This window comes from Macaca fascicularis, chromosome 19 (assembly GCF_037993035.2).
Source record: "Macaca fascicularis isolate 582-1 chromosome 19, T2T-MFA8v1.1".
Taxonomy (NCBI): Eukaryota; Metazoa; Chordata; class Mammalia; order Primates; family Cercopithecidae; genus Macaca; species Macaca fascicularis.
Window position 1 is genome coordinate 4093646 of NC_088393.1, and position 20554 is coordinate 4114199.

General features: G+C 55.3%; 1 protein-coding gene across 8 annotated transcripts in view; it reads left to right on the forward strand.

Annotated features, from left to right (window-relative positions):
- Positions 1 to 20554, forward strand: part of NFIC (nuclear factor I C) — a 114433-nt gene that overhangs the window by 23872 nt on the left and 70007 nt on the right. The gene's annotated exons all lie outside the window — the stretch shown is intronic.

The following is a 20554-nucleotide window of genomic DNA, read 5'->3' on the forward strand; positions in this document are numbered from 1 at the left end:
ATCTGACGGGGGTGACATGGTGCAAGGAGAGTCTGTAGGAGGAGGCTGCTGCATATGGATATGATGTGGTGGTCCAAGCAGGGAAGCGGGCCTGGGAGAGCATCTGATGGGGATGACATGGTGCAAGGAGGGTCTGAGGGAGGAAGCTGGTGCGTGTAGATGTGATGCGGTGGTCCAAGGGGAGAGACGGGCCTGGGAGAGCGTCTGACGGGGGTGACACGGTGCAAGGAGTGTCTGAGGGAGGAGGCCAGTGCATGCAGGGCCCAGGGTAACTGCTGATGGGATGTGGAGGTCAGATGGAGGAGGCAGGCCTAGCAGAGGTCTCAAGTGAGAGATGGTACAAGGTTTTTTTGACGGAGGAGGCGGGTGGGCTGTGGTGCTCCAGTGGTAGAGGCAGGATCTCACCCTCACGTCTGAGGGAGGAAGCAGGAAGGCCCTTGAGGTCTTGGGGGATGAGAATGTCCTGGAGGGTCTTGGGTGCAACGGACGGCCTTGCTGGAAGCAGGGATGAGGAGAGGAGAAGGACAGACCATGCCAGCCCTCCAGGGAGAGCCGGGAGAGTCCAGGCACTGCTTCCTGTGAATGCTTGTTGGTTGATCGACTCTCAGACCACACCAGCAGAGAGGCCTGATGAGCCTGGCCCTGCCAGTGGGCTGTTTGCCGGTGGTCAAATGCCTGATGTTGAGACCAGCAAGCTTTGCGGGGGTGAGGAAATCCAAGCTGGCTTCCCAGAGGAGGAGGTGCAGCTGAGCTCAGCTCTGCAGGATGGCCAGGCTGCAGTGAACAAGGGGATGCCCCAGGGGGCCTGGCAGGAGCATGGAGGTGGGAGGCCTGACGCCTGTGCCTCTGGTCCCGGTGCTAAGAGCAGGGTTGGTCCTGTAGCTTCTTGGCTGTGTGGCCCGCTTGGACTTCAGTTTCTCCTGCCTGCCAAATGGTAGAGATGATCAGAGTCCGTAGCTGGATGGGGCTATGGGAGGTTCCAGAAGATCATGCGTGTAGCCACGTGCAGGGTGTCAGCTGCACCCCAAGACCTGAGCGGGTGCACAGCACCCCTGCCATGCCCACCCAGGCTGTGTCTGGAGCACGCATGAACCCTCACACACCCAGGGGCTGCCAGAGCATGTGGGATGGGTGCACGCCAGACGCAGACCCATGCAGGTCACCAGCCCAACCCCAGCCCAGGCAGCACTCTATAGAAAGAGACAATTGCACAGCCTGAGAGGGAGGGGCGTTTCCCGGAACAAGGGGGACTCGGACCAGACTGCCCGTGCTCCAGACAAAACTCTTCTTTTCCCCAGCTGTAGACACAACCCTTTTCTGTGCCTCAGTTTCCTCCTTGGTGCAATGGGAGTAACAGCCATGCCACCCTCTAGAGCTGGTGCAAGAGTGAGACAGGGTCACGGGCTCCCAGGCTCTGTGGTGTGTGGAAGGAGAGCAGGGCAGAGTTACCCAGTTTTTTTTTTGTTTTTTGTTTTTCCTGGAGACAGGGTCTCGCTCTGTCCCCCAGGCTGGAGTGCAGTGGTGTCATCTCGGCTCACTGTAGCCTCCACCTCCCAGGCTCAAGCGATCCTCCTGCCTCATCCTCCCAAGTAGCTGGGACTACAGGTGCACACCACCATGCCCAGCTAATTTTTTATATTTTTTTAGAGATGGAGTCTTGCTATATTGTCCAGGCTGGCCTCAAACTCCTGGGCTCAAGTCATCCTCCTGCCTTGGCCTCCCAAAGTGTTAGGATTACAGCAGGCAAGAGCCACTGCACCACACCAGTTACCCAGTCTTTTTTTTTTTTTTTTTTTTTTTTTGCGGGGGGAGATGGAGTTTCACCCTGTTGCCCAGGCTGGAGTGCAGTGATGTGATCTCGGCTTGCTGCAATCTCCACCTCCCGGGTTCAAGCGATTCTCCTGCCTCAGCCTCCCCAGTAGCTGGGATTACAGGCGCCCGCCACCATGCCTGGCTAATTTTTGTATTTTTAGTAGAGACAGTGTTTCACCATGTTGGCCAGGCTGGTCTTGAACTCCTGACCTCAAATGATTCCACTGGCCTCAGCCTCCCAAAGTGCTGGGATTACAGGTGTGAGCCACCGTGCCCGGCAGTTACCCAGTCTTGATCTTGATTCTTTGACCTTGACCTTAGCATCTTTCTCCTCCCCCACCCCCACCAATGAGCAACAAACCTACTGGGGCTGGCTGTGAGGGGGCATTGGGGACGGTGGGGGCAGAGAGGTGGGCCGGGCGACTGCCTGTTGGGGGCAGGAGGCAGAGGCCACCGTGGGGGCGGGGGTGCTCATCGCCACGCAGGGCCAGACCTCTCTGCCACCACACATCTTCCTCGCCCGGCCCCGCCCCCACCTCCTCCACGCTGAGCTGATAAAATTTTGAAGCGAGCGTTCTGCTGCAGTCAGCACAACCTCTGGGCACCTCCCCACCCCCACCCAGCCCCTCCCGCCTCTGCTCAGCAGGCAGGCCTGTGCCCCGGGTCAGGTTGGCCTCTCTGAGTGAGGGCTGCACCCTCCCTCACCCCCAGCCTGCCCCCTTCGTCCCCAAGGGAATCCCTGCTTCAGTTGGCCCCAGCAGGCCACACCCCCCCCCCAGCCATGCCACCTGCCCACTGCGAGTGCTCCATCTCCTCATGGGGGTGAGAGCTGGGCCTGGACTCCAACCCCAGCTCAGCTGCCCACTGGCTGGGTGATCTGGGGCCGGTCACTCACCCTCTCTGTGCTTCATTTCCTTGTCTATAAACTGGGGGGCTCAAAAATGGTTGCCCTGTAGGAAATGTTGCGTGCCCAGGGTGAGGGCTCAGTAAACCACCATGAGGCACCGTGAAGACCAGGCATTAGGCATGGGGCTAGGGCCCTCCATGGTTATCATTACTAACGTTATCCTCTTCAGGATTGGTTTGTATGTTTGTTTTTGTTTTCATTTTTGTTTTGAGATGGAGTCTTGCCGTGTCGCCCAGGCTGGAGTGCAGTGGCGTGATCTCGGCTCACTGCAAGCTCTGCCTCCCAGGTTTAAGCAATTCTCCCGCCTTAGCCTCATGTGAGTAGCTGGGACTACACACGCCCACCACCACGTCCGGCTAATTTTTGTATTTTTAGTACAGACGGAGTTTTGCCATGTTGGCCAGGCTAGTCTCCAGCTCCTAACCTCAGGTGATCCACCCACCTCGGCCTCCCAAAGTGCTGGGATTACAGGTGTGAGCCACCACAACTGGTCTTGTTTTTTAGTTTTTGCAGAGATAGGGTTTCGTCATGTTGCTCAGGCTGATCTCGAACTCCTGGGCTCGAGTGATCCTCCTGCCTCGGCCTCCCAAAGTGCTGGGATTACAGGCGTGACCCCCTGCGCCTGGCCCATCCTCCTCATTCTGATTATAATCTCCCACTGCCAGGCCTTTCCTTATGCTGTTCCCTGAACATAGAATGTGTTTCCCATATGGAAAACCCCAACTCTGGCTGGGTGTGGTGGCTCATACCTATAATGCCAGCACTTTGGGAGGCCATGGCAGGTGACTCTCCTGAGCTCAGGAGCTCGAGACTAGCCTGGGCAACATGGCAAAACCCCGTCCCTACCAAAAATACAAAAAATTAGCCACCTGCCTGGCTAGAAATTCTTGCCCATTCTCACAGCTGCCCTGTGAGGCAGGGATCATTGCTGTATGTTTTTTGTTTGTTTGTTTGTTTGTTTGTTTTAGATGGGGTTTCACTCTGTCGCCCAGGCTGGAGTGCAGTGGTGCGATCTCGGCTCACTGCAACTGCTGCTTCCTGGGTTCAAGCAGTTCTTGTGCCTCTGCCTCCCGAGTAGCTGGGATTACAGGCAAGTGCCACCACGCCTGGTCAGTTTTTGTGGTTTTAGTAGAGACTGGGTTTTACCATGTTGGCCAGGCTGCTCTCGAACTCCTGGCCTCAAGTGATCTGCCCGCCTCGATCTCCCAAAGTGCTGGGATGACAGGCGTGAGCCACCGTGCCCGGCCTGCTGTATGCATTTTACAGAGGAGGAAACAGGCTCAGAGGAGGGATCTGACCTGCTGAGGTCACACAGCTGAGACTGGGCCAGGTGGGATTTGGACTCAAGCAGCGTCTACCTCTGCCCTGTCCTTGACACCAGCCTCGTCCTCTGTTAGTGTCGGAAGGGGATGGGCGGAAATTGTGGTGCGTGAGGGGGCAGTCTGCTGGCATGGTGTGGTCACCTTCTAGCACGGTTGTGTGAGGATCTCACAGGCTGAGGTCTTACATAGGGTCCCCGGGCTGTGGCTGGCCTCAAGGCCTCCACGCTGATCCTGGCGGTTGTCACCTTGACAGCAGGAGGACTGGCCACCAGCTTCCTTTTCCGAACTGAGAGTCCCCTTGGCTGTGGAGCATCCTGGCCCAGCCAGAGTGCAGCGTCTGGCTTTCATCAGCCCTGCTGGGCAGCTGAGACCCTGGGATAGATGCGGAGGGAGGGATGGGCATAGGGCCTTGGTTGGCCTCTTGGGGTATGCAGGGTGGATGTTGGTGGAGGGGCACCTGCCACGGGGCTGAAAGCAGCCACCACTTGCAGTGTCACAGGCGAGAGAGGGGGCCGGGCGAAGTGGCTCCCGCCTGTCATTCCAGCACTTTGGGAGGCTGAGGCGAGTGGATCACCTGAGGTCAGGAGTTCGAGGCCAGCCTGGCCAACATGGTGAAACCCCATCTCTACAAAAAGTACAAAAATTAACCAGGCGTGGTGGTGGGCATCTGTAGTCCCAGCTACTGGGGAGGCTGAGGCAGGAGAATTGCTGGAACCCGGGGGGTTGCAGTGAGCCGAGATCGCGATACTGTACTCCAGCCTGAGTGACAGAGTGAGACTCTGTCTCAAAAAATAAAAATAAAAATGAATAAGAAGAGGGTGTCAGGGAGCGGCAGGAAAACAAAGCAGGGAGGGACGTGGAGAGGGGCTGGGGGCCACTCTGGATGGGGAGGGCTTCTCTGAGGAGGCATCTTTGAGGTGAGGCTTGAAGGGGGTGAGGGAACCTGGAGAGGCTGGAGGGAGGGGGCACTGGATGGGTTGTAGCCAGTACGAAGGCCTGGAGCCCAGGAATAGCATGTGGAGCTGGCTGGATGTTCAGGGGGTAGTGAGTGGCGAGGGCCGCCCTGTGGCCTCCCGGTGAGGGTGACCAGCCGGGGATGGGGCGGGAGAGGGTGACCCGGGTGCTCTCTGACCTGCCACATGCTGGTGAAGGAGGCTGCAGGAACCAGGGCCCAGAGAGGGAAGCCGCCTGCCCGCCCAGGGACTAAACCCAGCCAGGCCTCCCCGCCCCCTCTGGCAGCCCAAGAAACCTGAGGCGCGGGCGGGCACCATGCCAGGGCTGGGTGGAGGAGGGGCTGCCAGGCCCGCCCGCCCCAGCAGCTGCCAGCCCGCCCCAAGCCGCCAGCCCAGATGGTGCCCATCTGCTGACGCCGCCATGGGCCAGCCTCCCGTTCCCGCCTTGCGTCGTGCCAAGCTCCTGCAGTCCAGCGCCTGGAATGGTGCGGTGGGCAGAGCCCGGCCTGGGAAGCTCACAGCATGCCAGAGAGGCTGCCCTGGGTGCCCTGGAGAGGGTGGCAGGAGAAATGTAGGAAGGGGAGGTCCCCAGCACTTCCTGGGTGGAACTGGGGAGCAAGGATCCGAACAGGGATGATGATGGTGGCAAACACACATGGAGTTACCTCTGTGTGCCAGGCTCCGAAGCCACTGTCACCCTAACTGGTTTAATTCTCTCCCCCATCCAAGGAGGAAGGGACTTAGACCTTCTGTCGTGTTCTAGTGGAGGAAGCAGAGACCCAGAGATGGTCAGTCACTTGTCCAAGGTCACACAGCTCCTCAGGGGCAGAGCCGGAACGAGTGTCCAGAACCCCTGTGAAAAAGGGATTGAGGCCGGGCGAGGCAGCTCACACCTGTAATCCCAACACTTCGGGAGGCTGAGGCAGGAGGATCACTTGAGGCCAGGAGTTTGAGACCAGCCTGGGCAACATAGCAAGACCCCCCCCCCAACACACAACTTTTTAAAAAATAAACCGGGTGTGGTGGTGTATACCTGTAGTCCCAGCTACTCGGGAGGCTGAGAAGGGAGGATGGCTTGAGCCCAGGAGTTGGAGGTTGCAGTGAGCTGTGATCTCGTCACTGCACTCCAGCCTGGGTGACAAAGCAAGACCTCATCTCTAAAAACTGGTTTTTTTTAAAAGGGGTGATTGAGGCCGGTTGTGGTGGTTCACACATGTAATCCCAGCTACACAGGAGGCTGAGGCAGGGCAGTCGCTTGAACCTGGGAGGCGGAAGTTGCGGTGAGCTGAGATCGCGCCACTGCACTCCAGCCTGGGTGACAGAGTGAGACCCTGTCTCAAAAAAAGGATGGGGGGTATTGAAATCCCTTAAACCTCTTTTCAAAAACACACGGAAAGTACCCTTTGAGGTTATCTATTGGAAGCCACACCCTCTGAGTCATCTGGATCATACAGTACAGTCTGTGCACACTCAGGGAGTGAAGGAATGAATGAATGAATGAATGAATGAATGAGGTGAACCCTATGGAAGGGGACCAAGCCCGGGGCCAGGGTGTCCATGAAACTCACCCTGAGCAGGAGAAAAGGGTCTCAGCCTGCGAGTGAGGGGCCTGGGTTAGCCACAGTGCTGCCCTGGCTTGCTGTGTGGCTTTGAGAAAGGTCCTGCCCTCTCTGGCCTGGGGTTGAGGGGAGAGGAGGGTGGGAACGGGCAGCCTTGTGGGCCACAGACAGGAGCAAGCCGGGTCCTCACGGAAAGCCTCCCAGCCTCTTCCGCTTTTATTGATCTTCATCCCGGCCGTGGGTTGCCGCGCTGGGGAGACAGAGAGGCCGTGAGCGTGGGTGACGGTGCCCGTTTATTTGTACGGTGGACAGAATTTGTGTTTTCGTGTACTCCAGGCGGTGTGGGGCATATTCTCCTCTTTGAGCCTCTGTAGAATGGAGAGAATCAGAGCTGTGCGTGGCGCTTTAAGGATTGGAGTCAGTGGGCCGGCGCGGTGGCCCACGCCTGTAATCCTAGCACTTTGGGAAGCCGAGGCGGGCGGATCACAAGGTCAGGAGATCGAGACCATCCTGGCTAACCCGGTGAAACCCCGTCTCTACTAAAAATACAAAAAAATTAGCCGGGCGCGGTGGCGGGTGCCTGTAGTCCCAGCTACTCGGGAGGCTGAGGCAGGAGAATGGCGTGAACCCGGGAGGCGGAGTGAGCCAAGATCCCGCCACTGCACTCCAGCCTGGGCGACAGACAGACTCCGTCTCAAAAAAAAAAAAAAAAAAGGATTGGAGTCTATGGTCTCTGAGAAGCATACAGAAGGCACTCAATAAATGCTCATTTCCTCCCTGGATCCTCTCCCCAACCCCAGGAGGGAAGGAGGGAGGCACCAGTGCTGCCGCAAAACCCCAGGTCTCCTTTTCCCAACCCAGTGAGCCAGCGGGGGCACCAGTGACCCAGGAGTGGTTGTTGCCAGAAGCTGTCACCCTCTCCAGGTGTCTGGACAGCAGAGGGGTTCCTGGTAGCAGCAGCCTGGTACCCCCCAGGGCCGGGCAGCCAGGTGTGCCAGCCGTCTGTCTTTGCAGAGAAGGTGGCTGCCGGGTGTGAGTCGCAGACACCAGCTGATGGTGTATTTATAGCGATGGCAGGAGTCCGCGGGGCACACGTCAGTGGTAAAGAGGGGCGGGCAGGTGGGGTCCAGCTCCCACAGCAGACGAGAGCCCACCGGGACTGGCCAGGGAGCTGAGCAGAGTGTCAGGGAGAATGAGGGGCACGTTCTCCAGCTGGGAGGCCCAGGCTCACACCCCTCCGCTCAGGAACTGCGTGATGTTTGCCAAGCGGCGTTGTAGCTGCAGGCCTCAGTTTCCTCCCCCCTCAAATGGGGATGATAATAATGCTGCCCACCTAATAGGGCTGCATAGGATCCAGTTAGTGCATGAAAAGCGTGAGGACAGGGCCAGATATACAGTTAGCACTCAAAAGTGATTTGTTGCCTGGAAAAGGGAGGGAATCCCGACATGGGCTATAATGTGGATGCACCTCGAGGACGTCACGCTCAGTGAAATAAGCCAGACACAGAAGGACAAATCCTGTGTGGTTCCACTCCTAGGAGGTCCCTGGAGTCGCCAGATTCACAGAGAAAGTAGGATGGGGGATGCCAGGGGCTGGGGAGGGGGCTGAGGAGAGAGAATGTTTCATGGGGACAGAGTTTCAGTTTGGGAAGATGAGAAGGTTCTGGAGAGGATGGTGGTAATGGTTGTACAACCCTGTGAATCCACTTAATGCAGGGTTAATGCCGCTGAACTTAGAAATGGTTAAAAGAGAGGCAGGAGGATTGCTTAAGGCCAGGAGTTCGAGACCAGCCTGGGCAACACAGCGAGCCCTCATCTCTACAAAAAATGTAAAAATTATCTAGGCGTGGTTGCACGCACTTGTGGTCCCATCTACTCAGGAGGCTGAGGCAGGAGGATCGCTTGAGCCCAGGAGTTTGAGGCTGCAGTGAGCTATGATCACACCACTGCACTCCAGCCTGGGCCACAGAGCAAGACCTTGTCTCAAAACCAGAACCACTCCCCACACATTTACATTATCTAGATTTTACCACAATCTAAAAATGTAGTTCTAGTTGTGAATAATGACAATAACAAGTAATAATGTTATATATATGGCCGGCTGCAGTGGCTCTACTAAAAATACCAAAATTAGCCGGCCATAGTGACGCAAGCTTGTAATCCCAGCTACTCGGGAGGCTGAGGCAGGAGAATCATTTGAACTGATTCTCAAGTGGAGGTTGCAGTGAGCCGAGATCATGCCACTGCACTTCAGCCTGGGGGACAGAGCAAGACTCCATCTCAAAAAAAAAAAAAAAAAAAAATAGAGAGAGAGAGATATTATCTCATTTAAATTGCTAGGCACCCCATATGCTCAATTCACAGATGAAGCAGTAAAGCACAGAGTTGACAAGAAACTCACCCAGGGTTACACAGCTGTCTGCAGGGCAGAGCTGGACGAGAACCACAGTGATGATGGTTATGATAATGACAATAATAACTACTGTGCTGTCACCGCAGACACTATTTTTTTTATTTATTGTTGCATGATTATATATGACATGTTGCTAATTATTACATTGTAACATATGTAACTTTTTTTTTTTTTTTTTAAACCGAGTCTCACTCTGTTGCCCAGGCTGGAGGGCAGTGGTGCAATCTCAGCTCACCACAACCTCCGCCTCCCGGGTTCAAGTGATTCTCCTGTCTCAGCCTCCCAAGTAGCTGGGACTACAGGCGCCTGCCACCGTGCCCGGCTACTTTTTGTATTTTTAGTAGAGATTGGTTTTCAGTATGTTGGCCAGGCTGGTCTCGAACTCCTGACCTTGTGGTCCACCTGCCTTGGCCTCCCAAAGTGCTGGGATTACAGATGTGAGCCACCGTGCCCGGCCTACGCCTGGCTAATTTTTGTATTTTTTTTTCTTTTTTTTTTTTTTTGAGATGGAGTGTGGCTCTGTTGCCCAGGCTGGAGTGCAGTGGCCAGATCTCAGCTCACTGCAAGCTCCGCCTCCCGGGCTTACGCCATTCTCCTGCCTCAGCCTCCTGAGTAGCTGCGACTACAGGCGCCCGCCACCTCGCCTGGCTGGTTTTTTGTATTTTTTTTTAGTAGAGAGGGGGTTTCAATGTGTTAGCCAGGATGGTCTCGATCTCCTGACCTCGTGATCCGCCCGTCTCGGCCTCCCAAAGTGCTGGGATGACAGGCGTGAGCCACCGCGCCCGGCCTAAATGAGACAGTATCTATGAAAAAACTAACCCTTTGCACGTAGTGAGTGCTGGGAACTGGTGGGCTCTTTGAGGAGTAGGTCCCTCCACCACCCCGCAGATGCCCTTACCCAGCAGAATGCTGGTGTCTGCATGAATGCATTTGTGTGGGGACTCCCGAGATAGCCCCTGAGGGGCCCTCATTCACCCGGGTGGGGCCCAGGCCCTCCCAGAGCCAGTGGGAGGGGGAGGCGCCTTGTTGCACCTGTGATACCCCCCGTTGTGACTGGGCTGCAGTTGTCACCCTGGCCCCGTGCCCAGGAAGCCAAGGGGAGGCTGAGGGCAGCTAGGGACAGCTCCGTGCCCATGGGCCCCTCCAGCCAGCTGCCAGGCCAGCCCCCTCCCTCCAGCTGGGCGTGGGCAGGAAGTCACTGATGGTCAGGGGTGGTGAGGGGTGAAGCAGGGGGCATTTGGGGACACCGGATGTCTTGTCCAGATGGGGAAACTGAGGCCCAGAGAGGGGCAAGGCATTGCCCAGGGTTGCCCAGGAAGGGTCTTGGCTCTTATCCCTTCTAAGTCCCATCTTTATTTTTATTTTTTATTTTTTTGGAGATGGAGTTTTGCCCCGTTGCCCAGGCTGGAGCGCAGTGGCGTGATCTCGGCTCGCTGCAACCTCCGCCTCCTCAGTTCAAGTGATTCTCCCACCTCAGCCTCCCGAGTAGCTGGGATTACAGGTGCCCGCCACCACGCCTGGCTAATTTTTGTATTTTTGGTAGAGATGGAGTTTCGCCACGTTGGCCAGGCTGGTCTCGAACTCCTGACCTTGTGATCCACCCGACTCAGCCTCCCAAAGTGCTGGGATTACAGGTGTGAGCCACCACACCCAGCCTAAGTCCCATCTTTAGGTCTGCTTGACTGTTCCAAGGCCACCCAGAGGGGTGGTAGGGACAGCAAGGAGGGACCCCAGGGTCTTAAGGCAGAGCATCTGCCAGAGGAGAGGGAGAAGCAGGTTCTGAGGGGAGGGAGGCGTAAGAATCCTGACGTTGAAGTGGTTTCCAGATTCTCCAGGGCACGAGTCCTGAAATCCCCAAGGCCTGAGTTCTAGAATTTCTTCCACTGGGGTCCTGACCACACAGGCGATTCTAGAATACTCCTAGGTGAATTCCAGACCCAGGGGTCCAGGAGAAATAGAATGTTGGCCGGGCGTGGTGGCTCACACCTGTCATCCCAGCACTTTGGGGGAGACCAAGGGGGTGCGGATCACTTGAGGTCAGGATTTCGAGACCAGCCTGGCCAACATGATGAAACTTGGTCTCTACTAAAAATACAAAAATGAGCCGGGCGTGGTGGCGCGAATCTGTAATCCCAGCTACTCGCCGAAGGCTGAGACAGAAGAATCACTTAAACCAAGGAGGCAGAGGTTGCAGTGAGCCGAGATCGCGCCACTGCACTCCAGCCTGGGCAACAGAGTGAGACTCTGTCTCAAAAAAAAAAAAAAAAGAATTCCTACCACACATATAATTTAATATTTTTCTGGTCCTCACACTTAAGCATGTAAATTTAAATATACTGGGAGAATTCATTTTAACATTATTTTTAAACATTATTTTAAATAACGTTAATTTTTTTTTTTTCTTGAGATAGAGTCTCGCACTGTCGCCCAGGCTGGGGTGCAGTGGTGCAATCTCGGCTCACTGCAACCTCCACCTCCTGGGTACAAGCAATTCTCCTGCCTCAGCCTCCCGAGTAGTAACATTAAAATGTTTAATTTTAACATTATTTTATTTAACCTAGGGCATCCGGAATATTACCATTGCAATCCATAAGCAATAGGAAAAATTATTGACCGGGCACAGTAGCTCACGCCTGGAATCCCAGCACTTTGGGAGGCTGAGGTGGGAGGATTGCTTGAGGTCAGGAGTTTGAGACCAGCCTGGCCAACATAGTAAGACCTTGTCTCTACAAAAACATTTAAAAATTAGCCAGGCGTGGTGGCGTGAACCTGCGGTCCCAGCTACTCAGGAGGCTGAGGTGGGAGGATCGCTTGAGCCCAGGAATTCGAGGCTCCAGTGAGCTGTGATTGTGCCACTGCACTCCAGCCTGGGTGACAGAGCAAGACTTCAACTCAAAAAAAAGTTATCGAGGTAGTTTATGGTCTTCTCTTTTTTTTTTCCCCCTACATTAAGTCTGAAATTTGGACAGACCAGATTTCAAGCACTGGATGGCATATGCGGCCAGTGGCTGTTGTATTAGGCAGGCCGTGCTAAGACATCTGAGTTCTAGAGCCGGGGTTCTCCATGCCCGGGCCACAGACGGGTACCAGGCCTGTGAGGAACCCGGCCACACAGCAGGAGCTGAGCCTCCTGCAAGTGACCATTCTCACCTGGGCTCTGCTTCCCGTCAGATCAGTGGGCGGCTTTAGATGCCATAGGAGCGTGAACCCCATTGTGAACTGCACATAGGAGGGATCTAGGTTGTGTGCTCCTTCCGTGAATCTGACTCATGTCTGATGATCTGAGGTGAGGCAGTTTCATCCCAGAGCCATCTCCCCACTCACCCCGTCCCTGGAAAAAAACTGTCTTCCATGAAATCGGTTCCTGGGGCCAAAAAAGGTTGGAGGCTGCTGTTCTAGAGAATTCGGAAGCAGTCTGGGTGCGGTGGCTCAAGCCTGTAATCCCAGCACTTTGGGAGGCCGAGACGGGCGGATCACGAGGTCAGGAGATCGAGACCATCCCAACATGGGCTAACACGGTGAAACCCCGTCTCCACTAAAAAATACAAAAAACTAGCCGGGCGAGGTGGCGGGCGCCTGTAGTCCCAGCTACTCGGGAGGCTGAGGCAGGAGAATGGCGTGAACCTGGGAGGCGGAGCTTGCAGTGAGCTGAGATTCGGCCACTGCACTCCAGCCTGGGCGACAGAGCGAGACTCCGTCTCAAAAAAAAAAAAAAAAAAAAAAAAAAAGAAAGAGAGAATTCGGAAGCAGATCTCCAGTCTCCCAAGTTGGGTTCTTGAAAATGTGAGGGCAAGTTCTAAACCTTCCAAACTGGTTGCTTGAAAATCCAAGGAGGCCGGGCGCGGTGGCTCACGCCTGTCATCCCAGCACTTTGGGAAGCCGAGGCAGGCGGATCTCTTGAGGTCAGGAGTTTGAGACCAGCCTGATCAACATAGTGAAACCCCATCTCTACTAAAAATACAAAAATCAGCCGGGTGTGGTGGTGGGCGCCTGTAATCCCAGCTACTGGGGAGGCTGAGGCAGGAGAATCGCTTGAACCCAGGTGGTGGAGGCTGCAGTCAGCCAAGATCACACCACTGTACTCCAGCCTGGGCAATAGAGTGAGACTCAATTCTTTTGCCCAGGCTGGAGTGCAGTGGTGTGATCACAGCTCACTGCAGCCATCAACTCCCAGGTTCAAGCAATCCTCCCACCTTAGCCTCCCAAGTTGCTGGGATTACAGGCGCACACCACCACAGTGGAATTTTTTTTTTTCTTTTTTCAGTAGAGATGAGGTCTCACCATGTTGCCCAGGCTGGAGTGCAGTGGTGGAATCATAGCTCACTGCAGCCTCAATCTCCCAGGCTCAAGTGATCCTCCTGCTTTAGCCTCCCAGGTAGTGTAGTACAGGCATGCACCACTACGCCTGGCTGATTTTTTATATTTATTTATTTATTTATTATTTATTTATTTAATGAGATGGAGTCTCGCTCTGTTGCCTAGGCTGGAGTGCAGGGATGTGATCTCGGCTCACTGCAACCACCTCCCAGGTTCAAGCGATTCTTCTGCCTCAGCCTCTGGAGTACCTGGGATTACAGGCACTCGCCACCACGCCCGGCTAATTTTTGTATGTTTAGTAGAGACAGGGTTTCTGTATGTTAGCCAGGCTGGTCTGGAACTCCTGACCTCAGGTGATCTGCCTGCCTCGGCCTCCCAAAGTGCTGGGATGACAGGCGTGAGCCACTGCACCTGGCCTTATTTTTATTTTTCATAGATAGGAGGTCTCACTATGTGGCCCATGCTGGGATTTCAGGCTCTTTGAGCTTTCTTCCATATTGGCTGGGGCTGGAGCAGGACTCCACTGTGGCAGGAAGTATTTGGGTGCAAGGGGAGCAGTTGTGGGGACTGGTAGTGACCCCCAGTTACTGTCTGTTGTGCTTTGGATGCCAGGCACGCGAAGGCTGGCTGTGTGTGTGTGTTTCCAAAAGGTTGTTATGGGGCCTCGGGCACACCCTCACTGGGTCTGGATCCCAGCCCGTCTACCACCAGGCATCCCTTCCGATGGGCAAAGCTGCGTGAGAACTTCCCACAGGGATGCCATGGCTGCTTGTAGCCCGGAGCTTGCAGAGCTTTGTTTAAAGGCAGTGGCTGGGGCTGAGTGCAGTGGCTCATGCCTGGAATCCCAGCACTTGTGGAGGCCAAGGTGGGCGGATCACCTGAGATCAGGAGATCGAGACCAGCCTGGTCGATGGCTCAAGCCTATAATCCCAGCACTTTGGGAGGCCGAGACGGGCGGATCACGAGGTCAGGAGATTGAGACCATCCTGGCTAACACGGTGAAACCCCGTCTCTACTAAAAAAATACAAAAAAAAAAACTAGCCGGGGGAGGTGGCAGGCGCCTGTAGTCCCAGCTACTCGGGAGGCTGAGGCAGGAGAATGGTGTAAACCCGGGAGGCGGAGCTTGCAGTGAGCCAAGATCTGGTCACTGCACTCCAGCCTGAGCAACAGAGCGAGACTCCACCTCAAAAAAAAAAAAAAAAAAAAAAAAGAGACCAGCCTGGTCAACATGGCGAAACCCTGTCTCTACTAACCATACAAAAATTAGCTGGGCGGTGGTGGCACACGCTTATAGTCCCAGCTACTCGGGAGGCTGAGGCAGGAGAATTGCTTGAACCCGGGAGGTGGAGGTTGCAGTGAGCCGAGATCGTGTCATTGCACTCCAGCCTGGTCACAGAGTGAGACTCCATCTCAAAAAAAAAAAAAAAAAAAGCAGTGACTGTCATGATCGGTTGTGGCATCTAGTGGGAGGCGGGGGTGTCTGCATGTGTGTTTGGGGTACACTGTGGGGGGATTGCAGGCATATTGAGGGCTTACCAAGTGCCTGGCTCATCTAGCCCTCAGGAAACTACATTGTTGGAAGCTGCTTCACCGTCTTACAACGACCCACTGAGGTTGGAGTGATCATTAACGGCATTTAACAGATGGGGAAACTGAGGCCCAGAGAGGCAAAGTCACTGGCCCAAGGTCACATAGCTAAGGAGTAGAGTCGGGATTTAAATCCAAGTCTGGGAAATCCCAGGGCCCGCAGTGGGCACCAGATAAAGGAGCTGTTTGGGGTATGGCAGGGACTGCCCTGGAGCATTCCAGATCCTGCCTTTGGGCCTACAGGGCTTTGGTGCTGGTGAGCAGGCCGCAGGTTCAGCCGGCTCAAGGAGCAGCTTCGGGGCTGTAGCTGGGCTGGGGGCTGGGCGGGCCTCAAACCCCTGGACCTGGGGAATCAGGGAGGTGTAAGCTGCATCTGAGGTTGGGTGTCTCTATGTCTCTGTCTCTCTCTCTCTACCTCTGATTCTCCCCAAGCTGCTTTGTCTCAGTCCCTGTCTATTCCCACCCCACCCCACTGTCTCTTCGGCCTTGCCAGTCTCCTCCCAGCCCCCCATCCCACCCAGTGGGCTGCCCGGAGGTGGCGGCAACAGGCAGCTGAATGGGCTTCTTGTTCGTGGCCACACCCGCCCCTTGGGGTCACCCTGGGCCATGCCCAGGCAGCGTGGCTGCCTTAAAGGGCTAGTACCCAGAAAGAATGCGAGCAGGGGAGGCTGCGTCCACTCCCAAATCCCACCGGCTCCCAAAGGTGGACCACTCATGTGTCTGACGGGGGTGGGGAGCTCTGTACCTAGACACCCTTGTGGCTTGGGGGAGGCCTGTCTGGAGAAGACGATGTGATAGGGTTTGGGTTTGACCTTGGATAAATCTCTTTGTCTTTCTGTGCCTCAGTTTCCCTATCTAGATCAGGGGGCTCCTTGGAGCCACCCCTGTGGGCTGCTGGGCAGATGGCATATTATCCGGGATTCTGCACACAGTTGACGCTCTTCCTGTGCCCACCGTGCCTTGATAGTGCACCTGCCGTTTCAGCCCAGCATTCATCTGCTGTGCAGACTTGGCAATTCCTTCTTCACCTTGCTCCGTGCATCAGTTTCCCCAAATGTAGAATGAGGCGATGGCTGTCTTAGCTTCACAGAGAGCTACGCAAGGATTGAGTCGGTCCGTGGTATTAGAGAGAAGGGCCTGAAACACTGCTGAGTGTCACCTCCGCTGGTGCACTTATTGAGCACCAGCTGCATACCAGGCCTTGCTGAGGAAGCTTCACTGCACAGGCTGCAGTGAGGTGAGAGGGGAAGGCCACCCAGCCTGGATCTCACTCTGGTGTCATCGCCTCCTGCCTCTGCTCAGGGCTGTGCAGCCTCAGGCTGCTCCCCTGCCCTCTCTGGGCCTCAGTTTCACCTTCAGAGCAATGGGAACAGCCCCATCCCTTCACACACTGGAAACCATCACCTTCTGCCTGGGAGGGGGTTGTGTTGTCTCTGGGAATCCCAGGCATCCCCTAGACAGGAGCCAACCCAGAGGCCCTCGGACCCGGGCTGCACCCTGTGACCGCTCCTGGTGGCTGTGGCGCTCCCATGCTCCAGGCCGGCCCCACAGACAGCCCGGGACAGGTTACTGCCAGATAGACAAGCCTGTGCCTCACTGCCTTATGTAACCAGTTTATGCAAGGGCAGCCGGCCCGCTTACATAAGGGGAGGCCGGGCCAGCGCCCAGCTGGGGAGGGGGAGGCTCTTAAAGGGACCGGCGTCCCCGCAGCTCCCTCCACGGGCACTGGTGCGAATTCATGGGCGAGCTGTGGACCCCGCTCTCAGTAAGGCCGCCATGAATGTCATTATGATTATCTTTGTGGATGTTGTTTATCATTACTATATTCTTTTCCCAGGGCGGGGGTTCAGCTGAGAGGAGGACCACGCCCAGCGCTTGGGCAGAGAGCTTGGGCTGTGGCGCTGGCTCTGGGTGCCACTTGGTTAAGTCCCTCTCTCTGAGCCTCAGCCTCCCCTTCTGCACAGTGGAGCAGTGCAGGAAGGCATGGGGTCCTGGAAGGTCCTGGCCCTGCTGCCTGTTCACCGTGTGGCCTCGGGCAGGTGGCATCCCCTCTCTGGGCCTCAGTTTCCCCATCTATAAAATAGCGCCTGCTCCGTGGAGTTGCTCAGGGAGAGTTGATAAGACACATTAAGAGTTTACATGCCCGCCGGGCATGGTGGCTCACACCTGTAATCCCAGAGCTTTGAGTGGCTGAGACGGGAGGATCGCTTGAGGCCAGGAGTTCAAGACCAGCCTGGGCAACATAGTGAGACCCCCATCTCTACAAAAAATAAAACTTAGCCAGGTGTGGTGATGTGTGCCTGTAGCCCCAGCCACTGGAGAGGCCAGGGCAGGAGGATTGCTCAAGTCTGGGAGGTTGAGGCTGCAGTGAGCTGTGATTGGGCCACTGCACTCCAGCCTGGACGACACAGCAAGACCTTGTCTCAAAAAATAAAAATAGGCCAGGCATGGTGGCTCATGCCTGTAATCCCAGCACTTTGGGAGGTCGAGGCAGGCGGATCACTTGAGGTCAAGAGTTCCAGACCAGCCTGGCCAACAAGGGGAAACCCCATCTCTACTAAAAATACAAAAATTAGCTGAGCGTGTGGTGGGAGCCTGTAATCCAGCTACTGGGGAGGCTGAGGCAGGAGAATCACTTAAACCTGGGAGGCGGAGATTGCAGTGAGCCGAGATCGCGCCACTGCACTCGAGCCTGGGCGACAGAGCACGACTCCATCTCAAAAAATAAGTAAATAAAAATAAAAATAGGCTGGGCACAGTGACTCACACCTTTAATCCCAGCCCTTTGGGAGGCTGAGGCGGGAGGATTGCTTGAGCCCAGGAGTTTGAGACCCGCCTGGGCAAATCCCTGTCTCAAAAATTTTTAAAAACATAAAGAGTTTAGGACAGCATGGAATACAGACGCGGTCAGCACTCATCCAGTGGAACCATTTTGCAGCCAATAAATATTTAGTAAGCTCCTACTGTATGCTAGGCACTGCTCCAAGTGCTGGGATACTGCAGTGAACAGGACAGTTTAAAAATTCGGCCCTGGCCAGGCGCGGTGGCTCATGCCTGTCATCCCAGCCCTTTGGGAGGCCGAGGCGGGCGGATCACGAGGTCAGGAGATTGAGACCACCCTGGCTAACACGGTGAAACCCTGTCTCTACTAAAAATACAAAAAATTAGCCAGGCGTGGTGGCAGGCGCTGAATCTGAGGCAGGAGAATGGCGTGAACCTGGGAGGCGGAGCTTGCAGTGAGCTGAGATCGCGCCATTGCATTCCAGCCTGGGCGACAGAGTGAGACTCTGTCTCAAAAAAAAAAAGCCGGGCTTGGTGGCTCATGCCTGTAATCCCAGCACTTTGGGAGGCCGAGGCGGGCGGATCACGAGGTCAGGAGATCGAGACCATCCTAACACAGTGAAACCCGTCTCTACTAAAAAATACAAAAAATTAGCTGGGCATGGTGGCGGGCACCTGTAGTGCCAGATGCTTGGGAGGCTGAGGCAGAAGAATGGCATGAACCCGGGAGGCGGAGCTTGCAGTGAGCTGAGATCGCGCCACTGCACTCTAGTCTGGGCAACAGAGCGAGACTCTGTCCCAAAAAAAAAAAAAATTCCGCCTTGGTGGAACTCACAGTTTGGTTGAGGTGATGGGCAAAGAACAAGAAATAAATGTTGGTTTAGGCCAGGCGCGGTGGCTCACGCATGTAATCCCAGCACTGTGGGAGGCCGAGGCGGGCCAATCACCTGAGGTCAGGAATTTGAGACTAGCCTGGCCAACATGGTGAAACCCCGTTCCTACTAAAAATATAAAAAATTAGCCAGGCGTGGCAGTATGGACCTGTAGTCCCAGCTACTGGCAGCGGCTGAGGCAGGAGAATCACTTGAACCCGGAAGGTGGAGGTTGCAGTGAGCCGAGATTGTGCCACTGCACTCCAGCCGGGGCCACGGAGCGAGACTCCGTCTCAAAATAATAATAATAAGAAGAAGAAGAAGAAAGAAATGTCAGTTTAGTGATAAGAACTATCAAAAAAATAAAGAAGGCCAGAGGAAAAGAGAGGGATGGGATGTGCTGGGGAGGTCCCTGAAAGGCTGTCTGAGGACCTGCCATTTGAACTGAGACCTGAGGGGTGAGGAGGAACCAGTTATATGAAGAACTGGGGGAAGGCGTTCCAGGCAGAGGGCACAGCCTGTGCAAAGGCCCTGCGGCAGGACACACCTGGCACTTTGGAGGAACAGTGAGGAGGCCCGTGTGGCTGCAGCAGAGTGAGGAGGAGGAGAGAAGGAGGACAGGAAGGCAGGGAGGGTATGGGGCAGTTTGTGTAAGGCCTGGTGGACAGTAGGAAGGACTTGGGCTTCGACCCCAAAGTGGGAGCCATAGAGGGCAATGGGCAGAGGAGGGACCGGCCTTGACTCAGGTGCTCACAGGCGCCCTCTGGCTGCTGCAGGGAGGACAGACTGTGGGGGGCGAGGGCAGGAGCTGGGGATCAGAGCAGAGTGGACCGCCCTGGTGCAAGCAGGCAGTAGCAGGGGCAGAGGCAGAGGAGGGGACAGAATCCAGATGAGCTCCGACGGTGTGAGGATTCAGTTGCTCACCTGGGTCGTTTATACCTTATCTGAGTCTGGCTCTTGCTCTCCTTGCCCCGTCTCCTGCCTGCAAGCCGCACCTGCCTGGGCACATGCAGAGAAGGGAGCGGCGCGGCGCTAGTCATGCCCAGGAGCTCTCCTGCAATCAGGACTTTGTTATAGCGGGCAAGCTGGATATGGGTCCTGGTGCCTGGGAGGCCCGTGGGGCTCTGGGCTCCTGCCAGGGTCCCAGCCCCAACCCAGGTACACCACCCACATGGCACGGTTATTCTCATTTTTTTTTTTTTCCTTTTTTTAGACAGAGTCTTGCTGTGTCACCCAGGCTGGAGTGCAGTGGCACGATCTCAGCTCACTACACCTTCCGCCTCATGGGTTTAAGCGATTCTCCTTGCCTCCACCTCCTGAGTAGCTGGGACTACAGGTGTGCACCACTTCACCCAGCTAATTTTTGTATTTTTAGTAGAGATAGGGTTTCGCCATGTTGGCCAGGCTGGTCTGAAACTCCTGAACTCAAGTGATCCAACCGCCTCGACCACCCAAAGTTCTAGGATTACAGGTGTGAGCCACTGCACCCAGCCTATTCTCATTTACTTTCTTTCTTCTTTTTTTTTTTTTTTCTTTTTTTGAGACGAAGTCACCCAGGTTGAAGTGCAGTGGCACAATCTCAGCTCACTGCAACCTCCGCCTCCAGGGTTCAAGCAATTCTCCTGCCTCAGCCTCCCTAGTAGCTGGGACTACAGGTGTGTGCCACCATAGCCAGCTAATTTTTGTATTTTTAGTAGAGATGGGGCTTTGTCATGTTGACGACCAGGCAAGTCTCGAATGCCTGACCTGAGGTGATCCACCCGGCCTCAGCCTCCCACAGTGCTGGGATTACAGGCTGGAGCCACTGCGCCCAGACTTTCCTTCCTTTTCATGTCTCCTCCTTCCACTCTCCCATGTACCATCTCTCTGTCTCTCTTTTTCTCTCTGCTTCATCCCTCCCTCTCAACTTTCTGTCTACAGATGTTTATTGAGCACCTAGTCTGTATCAGGCCTTATTCTAGCCACTGAGGGCACAACAGAGATCTAGACAGACAAAGCCTCTGCCCTTGAGGAGGTGACGTTCCACTGGG